The sequence below is a fragment of the Camellia sinensis genome, chromosome 2, assembly GCF_055761805.1.
Source record: "Camellia sinensis isolate YWXY chromosome 2, ASM5576180v1, whole genome shotgun sequence".
NCBI classification, from domain to species: Eukaryota; Viridiplantae; Streptophyta; class Magnoliopsida; order Ericales; family Theaceae; genus Camellia; species Camellia sinensis.
The window spans coordinates 189,638,016-189,643,476 of NC_138962.1; positions in this window are offsets into that span (position 1 = coordinate 189,638,016).

Sequence of the window (5,461 nt, forward strand, 5' to 3'; positions counted from 1 at the left end):
TCCTTGACTTTAAGGGGTCATGAGAGAGGCACTTACCCTTAATGGAGTTTGCTTATAACAATAGTTTCCAATCGAGTATTGGCATGGTACCGTTTGAGGCCTTGTATGGTCGACCTTGTAGATCTCTAGTGTGCTGGCCGAGGTGGGTGACGCACCTTTGTTAGGCCCAGAATTAGTTCGGGAAACGACTGAGAAAGTGGCCCTTATTTATATGAGATTGATTACGGCTCAGAGTCGCCAGAAAAACTATGCCGACCGTAGAAGGAGGCACTTGTCTTTCGAGGTGGGCAATCATGTCTTTTTGAAAATTTCACCTAGGCGGGGCTTGATGAGATTTGGGAAGAGTGGGAAGTTGTCCCCTCGGTTTATTGGCCCTTTTGAGATCCATGAGCGTATTAGGGAAGTTGCTTACCGTTTGGCGTTACCGCTACAGTTTTCCAGGGTTCATGACGTGTTTCAAATTAGTATGCTTTGGAAGTACAAGCCGGATTCATTGCATGTGTTGGATTGGACCGACTTAGAGGTAGATGAGGATGCCTCGTATGAGGAGAGACTGGTGAGGGTCTTGGATAGACGGGATCAAGTCTTGCGAAGCAAGACAATTCCCTTAGTAAAGCTATTGTGGAAACATCACGGGGTTGAGGAAGCGACTTGGAAGCGTGGAATGGAAGTCCGAGAGAAATATCCAGACTTGTTTGTGGATAGCTAAACATGTATTGAAGTTTTAATTATGATGATCAAAGGTATAAACATTGTATATGTTTTGAATTATAAGAACATTGTATATGTTATGGACACCTTGGAAACATGAGTTTATTATAAACATTACATATGTTTGAGAATGTGGAATATCACATGTATTATATCACTTTGGGAGCATTATATATGCGGTGTTAATTTCTTGAAAACTTGGATTTTGGTTAAGCATTGTAAATGTATTGGGAAATTGCAAATTTCATTTTAATATAGGACTTGTGTATCGAGTCGATGAGAATGGGTGATCGAAATATGGGTCATGGTGATGAAATTGATTGATTATCGTTGTTGGATTGGTCTAATCATGGCTTTAAAACTTATTTAAAATTTCAGGGACGAAATTTCCTAAGGTGGGGAGGTTGTAGCACCTATATCGTTCGAAGCTTTTGGGAAGTGTATTTGAATTCTTTATTTTATTTTGAAAATCTTTGATGTCATTGTATCTTGGTTTTAGAGGAGTACAAATCGATTTAAACATGTTGGGATTGTTTGTTCGCACTTGTTTACGTTGAAAAGTTGTTTGGGAACCTAGAAATTCTATTCTAGGGTTGACACCAGCCTTCCTAAGGGTCGACCCTTACCTGTTGGTCAAGTTTCTAAAAGTGTTGCTGGAATTTAGGGTCGAGTGGTGTTGACACTTGCTTCTTGTTGCTGTCCATAAGGGTCGACACCAGTCTGGGAAGGGTCGACCCATGTATGTTGCTAAATCTGGGAGTTGCTTGTTGGAATTTGGTGTCGACACCAGTCTGGATGGGGTCGACACCTTACCTTTTGCACTATTTGCTTTTCTGTCTGAAAGGTCGACACCTCTGCTGTAAGGGTCGACCCCTTCGAGTTTTTTTTTTTCCAGATTTCAGTCCAGTTTAAGCTTTACTTTTTGGGGATTTTGACTTGATCTTTTGGGTTGACTTTAAGACATCATTTTACTTTGACCTAACACTATAAATAGGTCTCTCACTTAACCTTTCTTTACTTTTTCTTCTTTTCTTCCCTCTCCAAACCGTGAGTCACTCTCTCTCTATCCAAAATCACTTTTTGCTCAAAGATCTTTAGATCTACTCACTTGGAAGCATCTCCTCGCCTTGCTCCTTTGAGATTAAGTGTAGAGCTTGTCAAGGGCTTCATTTTGACCAAGACAAGTCGTTGTTTTGCCGCCATCAACTTTTGGGCTCTTCTCACTTCTCTCTTTTCTAAGCTTGAGGTAGGGATCTTTTCTGCACTTTCATATGATATTTAGCTTAGTTGTTTGTATCTTGTGTAACAATGATGTGATTTGGGGGTGTTTAAGGAAAACCTAGGGTTTTGGCATAAAATAGAAAGAAGAGTTTTTGGGAGAAGGTGAAATAAATGCTTGAGGGGTTTGAAAATGATGTTGTATTGTGTATGATTCGATGATTTTGGCACTTGGCTAATATTTGGGGGGGAAAGGGGATTTTTCCTAATTAAATCAAATTATTATTTGGTATAAATAATGAAAATGGACATTGGAAATGTGAAATTGAAAGGGTATTGATGTGGATGGTGGGATTGGTAATGTGTTACTCTATTCTTTGGTAGTTTCGAATAAACTATCTGTTATAAGATTTTATATCTGTTTAGAAATAACTGTATTGGGCTATCAGTGGAGGATGTCGTAGAAATTGCATGCGGATTAGGTGAATTGTAACTAATCGCTTGTGCTTGTCATTGAATATGACTATATTTATATACATTGTATATGTATGGTTATTTGGAAGTGAAAAGAGGATGTACTCCATTGTTTGAGTTTGTGATTAAATACATTGCATGTGTATGAATGATTGTTTGGGAGGAGAAAGGGAATGGACTCCATTATAATTAAGTTGGCCGGAGTGTCCTAGGTGAAAATCCTGAAACTATACATGAGTGCCTAGCCTGCGGACGAAATATCCGTAAAATGGCAATTGTAGTGTTTGTATTGCCTACGTTTACATGGGTCCCGTTTGACAGCTGCCTATGGACGAAATATCCATGAAAGAATACACGAGTCCCGTTTGACGGTTGGCCGCAAACGAAATATCCGTAAAAGAAAAGTTTGAAGTGCTTACATGTTGATAATGTGATTCTAGAACTAATGAGTTGTAATCTCATTTGGGTTGTTGAGAAACGATGAAATTAGCTTATGTAATTAAATGGAATGAAGGGAAATGGCTTAATGATTGAGTTTGGTAATTTAAGACTATACAAAAATGTGGATGCCTCTATCTTTGACATTGTATATGCATAGTGTACTTATACCCTTGCTAAATTCCATGTACTGTGTTAGATAGTTTCTACTGGGCTTTGGCCCACCCTACTTGGAAATAACATTTTCAGGTAATGATGGCATGCCTCCACCAAGGCAATAATGTCGGAGAAACTTATGGAAGCAAGGGCTTCTCATGTTGATTGTATATTTTTGTAAAGCCAAGGGCTTAAAATTTAATGAGCGAAGCTCACTTTTAATTGTAACCAAGATCTGTCTTGGAAAGATGTAAGCCCGTAGGGCATTTAATTTATTGTTATTAATTTGCATTACATGTTGTAGATTCAGAATGAACGTTTATGAATGTATAATGCATGTAATCCCTTTTGTAATACAAATTCTGTTATGTGAAAGTGTATCGATTATGTTATATTCGTTTCTCTTATGAGTTAGGTTATTTGTATTATTTTGAGGGCATTATATACATACACATAAACATACATTCTGTATGTAGGTATGTATGTATATGTGGAGATATATGTGTGTGTGTGTGTGTGTGTGTGTGTGTGTGTGTGTGTGTGTGTGTGTGTGTGTGGATGTATGTATATATGACTCATACATACATGTGTGTATGTATATATATCGATAAGTGAGTGTATGTATGTATATTTGTGAGTATATGTATGCATATCTTTGAGTGAGTGTATGTATGTATATTTGTGAGTATATGTATGCATATCTTTGAGTGAGTGTATGTATGTATATTTGTGAGTGTGTGAGCGTATGTCTGTATATCTGTGAGTGAGTGAGTGTGTGTATGTATGTGTATTTGTGAGTGTGTGAGTGTATGTTTGTATATCTGTGATTGTATATATGTATGAGACAGATTTGGAACAGTAAAATTTTACTCTGATTAAAAACATGTTGATTTTCTCAGCAACCAAACTATATTTGGTTTTTTTTATTATGTTTTTGTGATTTTTTCAGCAACCAAGCACTCAAGGTTATTAATACATGACATTTAGTATGATTCAAAGTGGATACTCTCCTTTGATCATAGTAAAATTATACTTTCAGAGTAAAATTTTACTCTAAATCAGAGTAAAGTTTACAATAATTCAAAGTAAAATTTTTCTCTTAAATTTTACTCTAGTTAAAACACATGTTGATTTGCTTAACGATATAAAATTTTACTTTGAATCATAGTAAACTTTACTCTAATTCAGAGTAAAATTGTACTTTAAGAGTAAAATTTTACTCTAAATCAGAGTGTAGACACCCCATTTTTGACCGCCATTAAGACTTGGGCATCACTAATTGCTTACTTGGTGATGAAAGTTGTGCAGCGCAAAAGTTCAATTTTTTCGGCAAGAGGAGCGTCAAATCCCAATCTCACACCCCCTTTTTGGACCATAACTATTTTCACCAAAATGATTTTAGGCCTTAAAATCCTCTCTTTCAAAATATTTTTGAAAAAAAGTTCCTACGATGTTCCGAGGCTCGCATTTCGTTAAATGTTACGCTTTTCGGTAAACTGAGCAAGGACAAAGTGGAAATGAATGAAAGAGAGGTGAAATCTTTGGAAAAAAATCTTTAAAACATCTTTTTTAGAGGTTTGGAGTTGAAGAAAAGGGGAGAGGAGAGAAGAAAACTAGTTTGGGAGAAGTTAGGCATGAATCCGATTATGACCGAAATTGAGCAGTCTTCACTAAAAGAGGCATATCTTTTTTCACACTTGGAGTTCTGATATGAGGCTTCCACCATTGGAAAGAAGACTTTTGGGGCTTCAATTTAGGCTGAAGAATGACCTGTAAAGGAGATTAGATGAAGGAGATATGCCTGTTTGAAGTCGGGGCCAGAAACCAATTTTTGCTTGTCGGCCACCAGTGAAGCATGTCGGCCACGTGTCGGCCAGAGGTGCATTTTTTCGGCCACCAGTGATGGACGTCAACCACTAGTGATTGCTATCAGCTACCGGTGGTGACCATCCGACCACAAGTGTCAAAAAGGTCAGATCTTGCAGATATTTTCCTCCAGTTGTCTCCTAAATGCTCCACATGTCTGTTTTGTTGATATTTTTGACCTGAGCTCTTGTATTTCTATATATAGAGGCCATTCTCTATTGTTTTCAAGCTTAGAAAGATTTGGGAGCCTCTCTGTCTACAATTCTCTCTCTAGATTTCTCTCTCTCTCTTGCCCTTTTGTGCATACAAGTAGAGATACACTTCTAGTTTGCCTATCAATCCTTAACCAAAGTTGCTTATCTTTGGGCTGAGGTTCCTTGGGACTTGTTTTGAGCTCTAGAAGGTGGTCTTGGCTTGCTTTGTTGCCTAAATTGTGCCTCGCCTTCAAGAGGTATAACTCTTTCTTTGTTAGCTTGTTTTGAACACTTGTTTTTCCATCTTTTTCAATTGTTTTTGGCCTGGTTTTGAACTATAAAAACCTCTATTTTTATGGTCTAAAAATGGTGGTTTGAGGCCATTTTCAGTTAAGGGGTGGTTC